We start from the raw sequence: 16,303 nt of genomic DNA, 5'->3' as shown, positions 1-16,303 counted from the left end.
AAAAGATGGAATAGGCTTTGTACATAGTGCTATTTGCTGAGATATTGCTGAGATAATCTCTAGAAAGAATCAAAATAAAAGAATATAAAAAGTTCAGAAATATTTTAACAAATAGCAATAATTTAAAATATTATATCTAGATATTAAACATAGAAAATTAAAATTTTTATAAAAAATATTACATATATGGCCCTAGCTGGTTTGGCTCAGTGGATAGATCATTGGCCTGCAGACTGAAGGGTCCTGGGTTCGATTCCAGACAAGAGCACATGCCTGGGTTGCGGGCTTGATCCCCAGTGAGGGCCATTCAGGAGGCAGCTGATCAGTGATTCTCTCTTATCATTGATGTTTCTATCTCTCTCTCCCTCTCCTTTCCTCTCTAAAATCAATAAAAATATATTTTAAAAAAAGAATCTTTCATCTGTGAAAAGATAATTACAATAATAGAATAAGAACATAATTATAATAAAATACCATTAAAGTGTTTTATTTTCTGTCTCCTACATATTAATTTATTTAATTTTCACAAATACCTATTCATTCATTCTCTCAACAAATTTATATTATGTGTTCACCAGGCCTGAGACATAAGACAGTACCGTTCTACAAAGTACTAGCCCTCATATTGCTTAAATTCTAGAAAACACAAAGAGTAAAAAAAAAAAACATGGTAAATATATACAATGCAGTCTCTGGCATTAAATGGGTTTAGCTTATTTAGAATGTAGATTTAAAATGAAAAGGTATAGCAGGAGGGGTTATTTTTAATGACATAATCAAGGAATACTGCATTAAAAGGAACATATTTGAGACAACACCTGGGAAAAACAAAGAAGTGAGCCTTGTGAGGGTTTGGGAATAAAGAATTCCAGTTAACAAAAAGGTTAAAGCCAAGGCTCTGAGGCAGGAACTATCTCTGCCTATTTAGGGACCATTTACTATCCTAGTAGTTGTTTGTATTTTTTAACAAGAATGAAAGTGAGACTCAAAGAAATTTTATGATCTGGCTCATAACCATATAATCCTATATACTAAAAGGCTAATATGCAAATTGACCAAACAGCAGAATGACTGGCCACTATGATGGTCGCTGACCACCAGGGTGCAAACGCTCAATGCAGGAGCTGCTTCTTGGTGGTCAGTGCGCTCCCACAGGGGGAGTACCACTCAGCCAGAAGCCAGGCTTATAGCAGTGGTGGGGGCCTTTCCCGCCTCTGTGGCAGTCAGACACCCCCAAGTGCTCCCAGACTGCGAGAGGGTGCAGGCCAGGCTGAGGGACCCGCCTGAGTGCACAAATTTCATGCACTGAGCCTCTAGTTTGTCAATAAGACACCTAGAACCAGAGCTAAGATTGGTGACTGGTTACTCTTAACTCACAAATGCGTCACCCATAATCAGCCTTAAATGCTGCAGGATCTGAAAAGGCAATGAAGATGGTTCCTTCTAATAGAAAGGGCTACCTGTTGGGGATTTGTGAAGAAAAGTTTGTCATGGCATAAATGGACAAATACAGAGTAAGGACACATTTTCCAACATCTCTTTAGGATGAAGGGGTTAACTTTATTCATCCTTATATTCTCAGCTATTAGTATAATGCCTAGTAAAAATTATTAATGTAAATCATGATTACATTTCACTATGATATTTGGAATTTTAGGCCCTGAATTGAAGGCTCGACCACTTAATAACTACATACACATAATTATCCTCAGCCTTCATTTTCTTCCCTTGTAAAAAAGGGAGTATAAAACCTTATAGGGGTAGTATATTAATTAAACAATAAAATAACATGAAAAGTCCTCATTAAATATTATATTAAAGACCATATATATATAAACTATTAACATATATAGCAGTGCCCAAGAGTAGAGGACACAGCCATGCAGTCAATGCTAAAGTGTAGTCTGAGGAGGACTTGAACAAGGTGAATGGCTTCCCTCCATAGAACAATATAAAGCACTTGTGGATAAATGCAGGCTATGTCTTAAAAAATATTAAGAAATTCTCCTATCAAATATATGAAGTAATATCAAGAAAATGAACAACAGAGAAGGAAATAAAAACCAAAGAGATCAGGAGCTTAATAATGCTGAAACAGGCAATGAATAGAAAACCTAAGGCTAGAGAGACCTATCACAATTATCTTCAAAATGGGTCATTTTAATAGTCTACCTGTTGCATGCTTGAGTTACCTGGATTAAAATATTAGAGTATGCTTGGCCACTTAGAGAAGGCAATATGAGCCTATTTGTCACTGTTCATACATTTCAAAGTTGCTAAGAGACTAGATTTTAAATGTTCTCAACACACACACACACACACACACACAGAAATGACAATTATGTGATGTGATAAAGGTGTTAAGTAATGCTGCAGTGGTAAACATATTGAAATATAGAAATGTGTTAAAGCAACAATTTGACACCTTAAATTTATAGTTATATGTCAATTATATCTCAATAAAAAGAAATTATAAAAATGGTTGCAGTGTCAGATAGCAATGGAACCAGATGATTTTTAACACATTATTGTAGAAATCCAATAGTAAACTATAAAACCAATTTCACAGATAAGAGTAGTATTATTTCATTTGAGTAGCCTAAGGAAACCAGCCTGTATAAAGCACTCCAGTAAAAATCTGTATTTGGCTGAATCATGTCAAAAATTAAAATAGCCTGGGAGTATATCCTCCTTTCAAGCTAACAAGTTAGCCTGCTATAGCTTTATGGCTGCTGGCACAAGACACAAGGCTCTTGATACAGAGACAGAGGAGCTTTTTACTCATGATATAGCAGGCCTTTTGAACTTCTTGTTTGCTTTGACTCTGCTTGTCCTCAAGTCCCACTGGTATGATGTGGAACTGCCCAAGTGGATGCAAGGGGTTTATGCCACAGCTGAAGAACCCTGAACCTAGGAAACCCTAATCTTTTAAAGAGGGCTGTCGGAAAATCTGCCCAAACTGTGTCCCAGAGGAGATTTTATCTTTAGTCTCCTGGACAACAAGCAAATCTACCTTTGCCTCAGAAGGAGATTCAATCTCTTTCAAGGCTGTTTGCTATACAAATGTTCTTGAAAGATAGTCTAGGACAAAAGCTGCCAATGTCTTTGTTCAGAAGACAGATCAGAACCTGAGAAAATGCCCTAACCCGGTGGGCAGCAAACTGCGGCTCGCGAGCCACATGTGGCTCTTCGGCCCCTTGAGTGTGGCCACGAAGTTTCAGTCACACTGTACGTGCGCGCCCACACGTGGTATTTTCTGGAAGAGCCACACGCAAGGGGCTGCAGTTTGCCGACCACTGCCCTAACCAGTTGGGCTCAGTGGATAGAGCATCAGCCTGTGGACTGAAGGGTCCCAGGTTCAATTCCGGTCAAGAACACGTACCTTGGTTGCAGGCACATCCCCAGTTGGGGGTGTACAGGAGGCAGCTGATCGATCTCATCAATGTTCCTAATTCTCTATCCCTCTCCCTTCCTCTCTGTAAAAAAATCAATAAAATATATTTTTTTAAAAAGAAGAAGAAAAGAAAAAGAAACCTGAGAAACCCATGAAGAATTGTCTCCAGCAGGCATGCTACAAAAAAATGTCTGCAAGCACTTCAAGGGTTTTGAAAGGTAGGGCTAATTAATGACCTAGAACAAATAAGTTTTTAGGCTTGCATAAAGAGAGGGAGAATATTTTATCTTAGAATCATGCTAGTAGGAAAATCATTTAGAAAATATAAAATGTGAAATGATGAGGGTCTGTACTTAAATGATGTCAGTGAGAATTAAAATTCATTGGAAAATTCAATGGAAATTGTGCAGTGTTACTAATAGAACACAATGACTTATTGTGGGAAATTAAAGAAAAGTAATATTCTTGAATGATATCATCCTTACATATAAAATTTAATTTACTAAAAATAGGCATATTAAGTACATTTGCAAATAATAATATTTTAAAGGTATTAGGGCAATTGGTTAGCTACTTGAAAAAAATTTACATAGATAGGTATGGTGGTCACCCGAAAGGGGAAGGGAGTTGACAACAGGTTGAATAGGGTAAAGGGTGACAAATACATGGTGATGAAAAGAGAATAAAGGGTGGTGAGCACACACTTCAATATACTGATGATGTATTATAGAATTGTGTACTTGAAACATATAATTTTTTTACCCAATGTTATCCCAATATATTTAATTTTAAAAAATTAACATAGCCCGGCTGGTGCTGCTCAGTGGTTGAGCATGGATGCATGAACCAGGAGATCACAGTTTGATTCCCAGGTGGGCACATACCCACATGCAGGCTTGATCTCCGGAAGGTGAGGCAGGAGGCAGCTGATCAGTGATTCTCTCTCAACATTGATGATTCTATCCCTCTCTCCCTCTCCCTTCCCCTTTCTGAAATCAATAAAAACATTTTAAAAATTAACATAGGGATGTATTTTATATCACTTCCCCAAATAAGTTGAAGGTAATTTTATTTTTAAAATATATTTAATTGATTTTTTTTTTTTTACAGAGAGGAAGGAAGAGGGATAGAGAGTTAGAAACAACGATGAGAGAGAAACAGCGATCTGCCTCCTGCACACCTCCTACTGTGGATGTGCCCGCAACCAAGGTACATGCCCTTGACCGGAATTGAACCTGGGACCCTTCAGTCCGCAGGCCGACACTCTATCCACAGAGCCAAACCGGTTAGAGCTGAAGGTAATTTTAAATGAAAAAACAAATACATAAAGGAGATATATTAGAAGAAAATATCAGAGTATATTTTTTCTTCATAATTACATAAATTAAGAGCAAAGCAAAAAAAAATATTTATAACATTGTGGGAAAGCTTTTTAAATACACAGTGCATAATTCTGCATGGCAGGTACTTTATTACACTTTACCTTTACTTACAATAGTGACAATCTCACATTTTACTCTGTTTGACATATTTTCAACCTCTCAAAATGTTATTAGTTTTGTTTTAAACAGCAAAAAGAATTTATATTTACTAATATATTTACCTTTTCCAGGGTTTTTCTTCCTTTCCTGATTTTTTTTTACTTCTATCTGTGCACCTCTTAGATTTTGGTGTGTAACAGACAACCTCAAATTTTAGTAAGGGCGATTAGTAAACTTAGTAAAAGCGATTAGTAAAATTTTAGTAAAATTTTAATAAAAGCGATTTTATTAAGCTCAAGTTTTTTGTATCAGCCTGATTGTGGCCTGGCTCAGCTGACAGCCTAGGTTCTTTTATGCATCTGTGGTCAGTAAGCAAGTCAACTGATTGCAGGATAATCTAGACTGGCCTGATTCACATGTCAAGTACTTGGTAGGCTCATTGGTCTAGTCTAGAATATGTCTCAGTATGGAAGACACTGCTGAGACTTTATTCCATGTGGTTTTTTTATCCTCCACTAGGTCAGCCCACCATTTTTCACATGCTGGCTTCAGGATTCCAAAGAGTGGAAAGAGAGCAGTGCTAATAGTGTGGTGAACACCTGGGATGGGGCAGATAGAGAAATACTCTATTTTCTACAGGTTATTTTCTCAGATTGGAAAATTTTATTTTGGGACATATTTTTAACCTCTTAATATCTTCCAAAATTTTCACAAAAATTTTACAAAAACATATTGCCCATCCTATATAATAATCTCTAATCTAATAAAAAGAGAAACATGGTAATTGGCGTAGGACCACTACCCTTCCCATTGGCTAATCAGGGCGATATGCAAATTAACTGCCAGCCAAGATGGCGGCAGGCACCCAGGCAGCTTGAAACTAACATGAGGCTTGCTTGCTTCAGTGACGGAGGAAACCAACGTTCCCCGCCTGCCTTGCAGGCCTCTAGCCTGCAGTTTGAAACATTTAAACAAATATAGAAGCTAAAAAAAAAAAAAACCAGAAAGCTGGGATCTCAGAGCTACAGTCAGAGCTGGAGTTATACATTGTTTTGATTACCTACTTTCAGCAGCAGAGGCCTAAGAGCTGTAGCCTCAGAGCTAAAGCTGGCCCAGAATTTAAAAAAGAAAAAAGAAAAAAAGGAGCGGTTGGGAGCTTCCTTCACCCACCAGCCTGAAAACAGCCCTCAGCCCCTCACCCAGACTGGCCAGGCACCCCAGTGGGGACCCCCACCCTGAAGGGTGTGTGACCAGCTGCAAACAGCTCTCAGCCCCTCACCCAGGCTGGCCAGGCACCCCAGTGGGGACCCCAACCCTGAAGGGTGTGTGACAAGCTGCAAACAGCCATCATCCCCTCACCCAGGCTGGCCAGGCACCCCAGTGGGGACCCCCACCCTGATCCAGAACACCCTTCAGGGCAAACCAGCCAGCCCCACCCATGCACCAGGCCTCTATCCTATATAGTAAAAGGGTAATATGCCTCCCAGCACCGGGATCAGCGGAGCCAAGAGGCCTCCCGGCACCAGGATCAGCGTGACAGGGGGCAGCGCCCAAACCCCCTGATCGCCCTGTGGCTCTGTGTGTGACAGGGGGTGGGGCAACAACCTCCCTATCCGCCCTGCTCTGTTCGTGACAGGAGAAGGTGCCCCAACCTCCTGATCAGCCCTGCTATGTACCTAATACAGCGGAGCTTCCCAACCTCTGATCACCCTGCGGCTCTGTGTGTGACAGGGTGCAGCGCCCCAACCCCCTGATCAGCCCTGCTCTGTGTGTGACAGGGTAGAGCCATAACCTCTCCATCGGCCCTGCCCTGAGTGTGAGAGTGGTGGTGTCCCAACCCCCTGATCCGCCCTACCCTGAGCCTGACTGGCAGTGGCATCTCAACCTCCCGATCCGCCCTGCTCTGTGCATGACAGGGGGCAGTGCCCCAACTCCCCTATCGGGCCCTACTCTCTGAGTGACAGGGGGGAGCTCCTCACCCCCCTGATGGGCCCTGCTCTGTGCATGACAGGGGGTGGCGCCACAACCTCCCCATCGACCTTGCCTTGAGTGTGACAGGGGGCGGTGCCCCAACCCCCCAATCGGCCCTACCCTGAGCGTGACTGGCAGTGGCATCGCAACCTCCCGATCCACCCTGCTCTGTGCATGACAGGGGGCGGCGCCCCAACTCCCCAATCGGCCCTGCCCTGAGCCCGACCAGGGGCTGCACCTAGGGATTGGGCCTGCCCTCTGCCACCCGGGAGCAGGCCTAAGCCAGCAGGTCGTTATCTCCCGAGGGGTCCCAGACTGCGAGAGGGCACAGGCCGGGCTTAGAGACCCCCCCCCCCCCCGAGTGCACAAATTTTTGTGCACCGGGCCTCTAGTCCTATATAATAAAGTGTTAATATGCAAATAGACTGAAAGGCAGAACAACCAGACAACTGGTCACTATGACATTTACTGACCACCAGGGGGTGCGTGTGGAACATGGCAGGTGTCAGCTGTGGTGGGATGGTGGAGCAAGGTGAGCAGGGGTGCCAGACCAAGGCAGGGCACCACCTCTGGTAGTTCCTGAAAATTCTTTGATCCTTCATGCCACGGTCCTGCCTGGTGCTCGCACCCGCTGCCAGCACCCAGCACTGGCTCCTATTGCTCAGTGCCATCAACGGGTGTGAGCAGTGGATGCCGGCCCCAATTGCCCCTCAGGGCTTCTCCACCTCCCCCTGCTCCTGAGGGGTGATCAGAGCCGGAAGCTGCCTCTCATATCTGCTGCTAGAGACGGCCTTGCTCGCACCCACAGGCAGCACCAGAGCCACAGCTTGCACCCACTCCTGACACACCAGCATCAGTCTTGATTGCTCAGCACTATCAGCGGGTGCAAGCAGTGGCAGCTGCAGGCCCCCATCACCACTGAGGGTTTCTCCACCTCCCACTGCTCCTAAGGGGCAATTGGGGCAGCAGCTGCCACTCACACCCACTGACAGTTCTGGCCCCACTGCTGGCACTGGCCCCAATCGCTCCGTGCCATCAGCAGGTGCAAGTAGGGCTGGCACCATCAGCACATGGGATTGGCGGCAGTGGGAGCTGGGCTGCCGGCAGACAGGGGACCAGGAGCCATGGTGGGAGGGACCAGGCAGGGGCACAGTGGATGGGCCGAGACATGCCCCTGTGCCCACTGCAGCCTTGTGGCCCACAGTTCCTTTCAAGCACTGGGACCCTAGTATAATTATAAAATACTAGGGGCCCAGTGCACAAAATTTGTGCACTGGGGGGAGGGGTCCCTCAGCCCAGCCTGCCCCCTCTCACATACTGGGAGCCCTCAGGGGATGTCCTACTGACAGCTTAGGCCCGCTCCCTGCTCTCCTTGGGGAGCGGACCTACGCCGCAGTCTGGCCTCCCTTTGTGGGAGGCGACCGAGCTGATCAGGGGAAGGCACCAGCCCCATCACCCCGCTGCTACAGCCACTGCCAGTCACCACAGCCACCAAGATTTTTTTCATCAACACAGACTCCAGTCCCTTCACCATGAAAAGATGACATCTTTCTTTAGGCATTTTCAAGATGTGTCTTTCATATAATAATTTCTTTATTATTTTTTTTTATCCTCACCTGAGGATATATTTCCATTGATTTTTAGAGAATGTGAAAGAGAAAGGGAAAGACAGAGAGAAACATCAAAGTGAGAGGAACACTTTGATTGGTTGCCTCCTGCATGAGCCCTGACCTGGGCCTCGGCCAGGGAGGAGCCTGCAACCTAGGTACATGCCCTTGGTCAGAACTGAACTCAGACCCTGCCATCAGCAGGCCAAGGCATTATCCACTGAGCCAAAAGGGCAGGATATGACATTTTTTAGCCCTCCAGCAGCGGACCTTCGTTTTTTTCGCCAGGAATGTGGTAGAAAAAACCTAGATCACCTTTTTGGATTCTTATTACCCCAGTTTCTAAGAATATTACCAGTGGCATACAGGGAGCTTAGCCAGTGAGCGGTCAGAAAAGGTGTTTTCTCTGTAGTTTACACCAATCTCCGGCTTGGCCTCCCCTGGCCCAGGCCTGACACCTCTGGACCCCCATCTCCCCCTGATCACCAGTTTCACCCTTGCCCAGGCCTGACACCTCGGCCAGAGGCATGACCCCCATCACGCTCCCATCGCCAGATCGGCCCCTTGCCCAGGCCTGACTCCTCCGCCAGAGGTGTCAGGCCTGGGCAGGGGACCCCCATCTCCCCCCGATCACTGACTCTGCCCTCACCCAGGCCTGACGCCTCTGGCCCAGGCTTTAGGCCTGGAGAGGGGACCCCCATCTCCCTCTGATCACCGGCTCGGCCCCCCTGGCCCAGGCCTGATGCCTCTGGCCCAGGCATCAATCCTGAGCAGGAGACCCCCAGACCCCTCCAATTGCCGGCTCCACCCCCCGCCCAGGACTGAGGCCTCGGCCAGAGGCATCAATCACCATCACCCTCCGATCGCCAGATGGGCCCCTTGCCCAGGCCTGACGCCTCCGCCAAAGGTGTCAGGCCTGGGCAGGGTACCCCCATCTCTCCCTGATCACCGGCTTCTGGGTGGCTTCTGGGCATCTTCTGAGGCTTCTGGGGTTGGCTTTCGGCCCAGGATCGAATCTGATCACAGGTGGCAGGCAGGCAGCTTCTGGGGTTGCACACGGGGGCCTGGGTGGCGGCTCTCACGCTGGTGGCTATGCTGTCCTGCCCTGCCTGCAGTATGCAAATTAGCCGCCATCTTTGTTGGCAGTTAATTTGCATATTGTGCTGATTAGCCCATGGGAGGCGTAGCAAAGGTATGGTCAATTGCCATGTTTGTCTATTATTAGATAGGATACTAAACAATTTGATACAAGAGTCAAAATATAAATTATTAGAAGTAAGTAACAATAATTATTAAACTTTACATTGGAGAAGACATATACACTAAAATTGAAAAGCAAGAGATTTTTTTAGTAAAAGTTAAAAATCACTTTTATAAATTAAAAACTAGGAAAAAGTCAAAGAAAACAAATCTTGGGCTCAGATTAACTATTATGATGTTCTGAGCTCATTTAAAACTCTTATGAATGTTGTCTATTTGAAAGATTACAAAATGATGTTGCAAACAAAAACTATTACACAAAATATAGATAAAACAAAAAAGAAACTGAAGAAGGATTACACTTTGGAATGACACTAGTTTGCACAACATTCAAAGGTACAGATATTATAATTTGGACATTTAGACAGAAAACAATTGCTAACATTCTAGGTCATCCTGACACAAACTCTTCTTAGAATCAGTTTATACAAATCTTCCATTCTATTTTTCATCTATGCGTGAGCTGAGTACCAAATCAGATGAAAAATTCCATGACAACATAGAAGAAGCCCTGAGTAAATGAAATGGATGTTACGTCCTTGGAGGAAAAAACTGTAAATATACCAATTCTTTCCAGATTCATACATAAGTTCAATGAAAATCTATCCAAAACCTTTTTTTTTATTTGTTTGCTTTTTTGTGATTGTGGTTGTTTTATAACTTGATATACTGATTCTAAATTTCATCTCAAAACTTAAATGTATGAAATAGCCAAGAAAATGATAATAAAAAAGAAGAATGGAAAGAGACTTGCACCATAAATCTTTATTAATGGAATGAATGGTACTGATGGAGGAATAGGCAAATACTAGTAGATCAATGGAAAGCATTTGAATATGTGCATATGAGAATTTATTGTGTCATAAAGGTGACATTTCAAATCAATGAGGAAAGGTTTGATTAGTCATGAAATGGCTACCTGTTTGGAAACAAAGAAAAATTATGTTTTCTATATTACATTACATACAAAAATAAATGTCAGTGACATTATGTATGGAAATCAACTACTAACTGGAAATACAAAGTACTAACTATAGGAGAATATTTTTTTAATTTTGAGATAAGAAAACGTATTTAAACATTTCATAAAATCCAAATCAAAGTGAAATATAAATTGAACTAAGTCATATTTTTAACTGTTTATGTTGTTTAAGACTCCATAAGCAAAATAGACTAAGAACTCATTGTGTGACTATTTTAAAGCAATTTTGAGCTGTTGATTAGTACAGTAGTACTAATTGCGATTGTACAATAATTTTGCAGCGCTACTTGCTAGAATGTGAAGAGAAAAAAAAAAAAAAAACCTTGAAAACTATATACTGAAGGCTATGGTGTGCCGCCCCTCAGGAAAGAGCTTACACTTCGGCTCTTCTGAGTGCTGCTACAGACAGCCCTGGGGGAAGGACTGCCAAAGAAGCATTCTTACCCAAAGTCTTGCTCTCTTCCCTTAGGTATCTTACACCCAATAACCAGTCAATGCTTTGATAGAAAGGACTGGTTCCTCACCCTGACTCAGAACAACTCTGAAGAGCCATGTCAGTTTCAGAAGTTACATGAAGTTGTCACAGCCCAACTTCACCCTTTACCTAGTCCAGCTTCCTTTCCTGCCCCCACAGGCAAGTTTTCTGGACAGCAATACCTCAAAGTCAGCTTTCTGGGAAAACTGATGTGCAACACTCTTTGATTCATTAATTCCAAATAGAAATAAATAAACCAGCTTCAGGAAACCTATACAGGTTCATTGAGGGATTGCTTACAATAACAAATACTTGAAAACACTTAGTCTAAGAGGTTTTATCTTATACTAGAGGCCCGGCACACAAAATAAGTGCGCGGGTTTGGTCCCTAGGCCTGGCCTGCAATCAGGATCATCTTCCCCAGCTGCCCGCAGCTGGCCCCACACCCCGCCACCACCCACCCCTGGTTCCCTGTTTGCCATTGGGAGATTGGAGCCTGCCGGCTGGGGAAAGAGACTGACAGGTGGTCAGTGTGCCTCAGAGTGACTGGTCAGGTGGTCGTTCTGTTCGTTCTGTCGTTAGGGTCGATTTTCATATTACCCTTTTATTATATAGTATAGAGGCCTGGAACACGGGTAGGGGCCAGCTGGCCTGCCCTAATGGGGGCCCCAGATCAGGGTGAGGTCCCCACTGGAGGGCAGGGCTGGATGGGGTGAGGGGCCGCTGGGTGGTTTGCAGGCTCGCCATGCCCTTGATCAGGGTGGGGGTCCCTGCTGGGGGGCAAGCTTGGCCAGGGTGAGGGGCAGCGGTCGTTCTGGTCTCTGGTCGTTCTGCCGTTTTGGTTGCTGGGCTTTTATTATATAGGATTCTGTACACATTCTATATTATACATGTATGTATATACACACATACACATATATCTATATGTGTATAATACCATCTCTATTATAATACACATATAATACCATATCTATTATATCTATTCTATAACAACTAATATTTACTTATAAATAATTTGGGATAACACAGGAAATTTTGGTCACAATGTTAATTGAAAAAAGTAAATAAAAAATAATTTATGTAGTGTGATTCCTATTACCTAAACACAAACATAGGAATAAAGACAAGAAATAAATATATGGCAATTTTTTCTATATTTCTAAATTTTTCATATTATCAGACATTTCATATAATTGGAAAAAATACTTTTTTCCAACTATTATTTTTTAAATCTTTAAATGTTGACCAAGACAAATACATACCTACAATTTTAAGAATTTAAAACTCAGTATGAATTTGATACTCATTAAGCAAAATCATGCCCCACTTCACATAACTAATATCAGCAGCAAAGTTAGGAATCAAACTTAACTCGTTGGCTTCAAATCCAATATTCTTTGATTTTTTTTCTTAAAAAGTATACATCGTGATATAGTCTTAAGAAGTCATAATATGAACTCATAATGGTATAATCAGCATAGACATGGCCTGAATTGCATGAAATGTTGATATAAGACTTAAAAGTTAACATAGATTTAAATATACTTCTTTGGTTCTTTGCCAATAAAACATTTTTGTCTGATCATGTTTAATCTAGAGTATCTTGTGCAGTGTAATAGCATACAGCAGGTTCTGAAAGATTCCAATTTAAAAGTAAATGCTAGCACTGAGAAACATAATATTTAACTTTATATTTTAAACTAATTTTAGACTTAAGTGTTGAAAATTTTGCAAAGATATTTCTCATAGTCCCTTCTCCCAGTTCCCCTACATTAATATGCTACATAACAATTATCAAAACTAAGAACTTATCATTGGTACAATACTGTTAACTAAACTACGGACTTTATTCAGATTCTGCTAATTATGCCACTGTTATTTTGTTGTTGTTGTTCACAACAACATATTGGCAATATAATTATAAAATATATTAAACGATTTGATATAAGAATAAAAATATAATTTACTAGAAGTAAATAGAAATAATTATTAAACTTTATCTTGGGGAAGACATCTACAACTAAAATCGAAAAGCAAGAGATTTTTTGTGTAAAAGTTAAAAAATCTCTTTTATAACTTAAAAAATCTAAGAAAAAGTCAAAGGAAATAAATCTTGGACTCAGATTAACTATGATGATGTTCTGAGCTTATTTAAAACTGTTAGTGAATGCTCTCTATTTGAAAAATGCCAAAATGTTGTTGATACAAAAACTATTGTGCAAAATATACATTAAAAAAAAAAACTGCAGAAGGATTACACTTTAGGGATGACAGCAGTTTATACAATATTCAAATTTGCACATTTCAACAGAAACCAACTGCCACCGTCTAGGTCATCCTGACACAAACTCTTCCTAGAATCAAATCTTCCATTCTATTTTTCATCTATGCGTGAGCTGAGTACCAAATCAGATGAAAAATTCCATGACAACATAAAAGAAGCGTTGAGTAAATGAAATGGATGTCACATCCTTGAAGGAAAAAACTGAATACTATAAAGATGTTAATTCCTTCCAAATTAATACATAAATTCAATGAAAATCCATTCAAAACCTTTGTTTGTTTATTTGTGCGTATTTTTTGTTTGTTTGTTTTTGTAGTTGTGGTTGTTTTATAACTTGACATACATCTTCTTATGATGTCTTCTGACTCCAATATGTGTGTGTTCCTAAGTCTATCCTTGTTTGTTTTTTAAGAGCTCTGGTCATGTATTTTATAGAATGCCTTCAATTTGTTTTTGGGGTTTTGGTTTTTTTCCTGATGTTTTCTTATGATTAGATTGAGGTTGTGGATTTGAGGAAAGAGCGCCACAGTGGTAAGGTGCTCCCTGCATCATATCTAGTGTGCATGATGACAATCTGTCTTATTCCTCATGATGTTAACCTCAATTATGTGGTCAAGGTGGTGTCTGCCAGGTGTCTTCATAGTAAAAGTTACAATTTAACCCTTTAAATAATATTTATTAGGGAAAATATCCTGTTCTTAAACATATCCTATTTCTCCTTAATGTTTACAAGGCTCAGTGATTCATATCTATAGTGCTTATCACCAGTGTTCTAATGATGCTTTCCTATTCCCTTCATTCCTTCTAAATTCATTAATTGGAAATCTTTTGTAAGGAAGAGTTGTCTCTTCTCCACAATTTAATTACTTGTTTATATCAGCTTGGACATATCAGTATTTTATGCTTTGTGTTATAATTCAACATTGGTTTTTTTTGCTGCTCAAATTATTCCAGCTTTGGACATTGGGGCTTTTTCAGAATGGCTCCAAGTCTATGGCCATACCAACCTGAACACTCCTGATCTCATCTTGTCAGATTGGTTCCAATTTTCTTTCAACAGATCCTTTATTTTTTTTTTTCATTGAAACAAAAATGTACACGTTTTTGAGTGAAGATAAGTGTTGAACTCCTATGGGCATTGAATGCATGAGCGCTGGGTCATATAGTAGGCATACGGCTAACTTTATAAGAAACAGCCAAGCTATGTTCTCAAAGTGGCTGTACTTTCCCACTATCGATGTTTGAAAGTTTCAGTTGCTCTGCATATTCACTAGCTCTTGGCATTTTCAGATTTAGGGGTTTTTAAAAATTGTTTTTGTGATTGTTGTTATTCTAATAACTTTGTAGTAATAATTAAATGTGGTTTTAATTTGCATTTTTGGATGACTAATAATATTGTGCATCTTTTCAAATACTCCTCTGTCACCTTTATAGTTTCTTTAGTCAAGAGTCTTTTTGATTCTTGGGCAAATTTTTATTGTGTTATTTATTTTTTCATTGTAGAACTTTGAGAGTTACTTATATATTCTGGATAAAAATTCTTTACTGGGAATGTGATTCTCAAGTAATTTCTTCCCTCATGGCTTGTCTTTTTATTCTCATAAAGATGTCTGTCATAGAGTAAATATTGGGGGTGTTTTATTTTATTTGAATATAGTGTAATTTATCTTTTTTTCTGTTTTGAATTTTCCTTTTGCTATTATGTCTAAAATGATTTGCCAAACCCTAGATCACACAGATATTCATTTGAAGTTAATTTTATAAAGCTCATAAAGCATATTTAAATTTTTTGTTTGGTTCTGTTTTTTGCATATCATTGTCAACTACATTATCACCATTTGTTGAAAGACTCTCCTTGTCTCTGATCCAGAAATCTTATGTCTTCTGCCAGCAATCATGAATGTTGACAGGCTACCTTGTTAGTCTACAAGTAGGATAAAAACTCAAACCATTCATAGTATTTTTTTTTTTACCACAAATAATTATATATGTATATATGTGTGTGTGTATATATATATATATATATATATATATATATATATATATATAATTGATTTTTTTACAGAGAGGAAGGGAGAGAGATAGAGAGTTAGAAACATCGATAAGAGAGAAACATCGATCAGCTGCCTCCTTCACACTCCCTACTGGGGATGTGCCCACAACCAAGGTACATGCCCTTGACCAGAATTGAACCTGGGACCCTTCAGTCCCCAGGCTGATGCTCTATCCACTAAGCCAAACCAGTTAGGGCACCACAAATAATTTTTATGCCTTGTTGTGGAGAGTGGCTACAGTGTTTGGACAGATTCAAGCCTCGGACTAATGAGAGGACACAGTCCTCTCATTGCCACGTGCAAGTCCCAGCTTGAAGGGCAGAGCCCTCCCAACACAATTATAGCCAATAGCTGTAGTTGTAAGCTTGGCTTTATGGTTCGAACACGTGGCCCTGCATGTCTGAGTGATGTGGGCTTGCTAGATAGAGTTCAGGTGCATGTAATTGAGTAGGATGGAAACCCACAAGAATGTTGTAAACATCTTGATGACGCCCTTACTTTGCCTTGTGGAATCTGGCTATAAAATAAAGACATGGCTTGTAGTCTGTGGTGCTGTCGCTAGCTCTCCATCAGAGAGGACAGCGTCCCACCTAGACCCAGCTTTCTTCTCTTGTCAGTCTTTTCTCAATCCTTCACCACCCCAAACCTGGCTGAGCTGGCACGGCACATAAGGCGCCCAACGTGGGGCTGAGTATGCCATGGCCGTGCCGGCTCTCCACACCTTGTAATGAACATGCCCTTTCTTCTTCTAGGCAATCTTTAAGTGGCATTGAGCTAATCTACATAAGAATTGAA

Source organism: Myotis nattereri (genome assembly GCF_964212035.1).
Source record: "Myotis nattereri genome assembly, chromosome: 1".
NCBI classification, from domain to species: domain Eukaryota; kingdom Metazoa; phylum Chordata; class Mammalia; order Chiroptera; family Vespertilionidae; genus Myotis; species Myotis nattereri.
Note: the sequence above shows the minus strand (reverse complement) of the source record.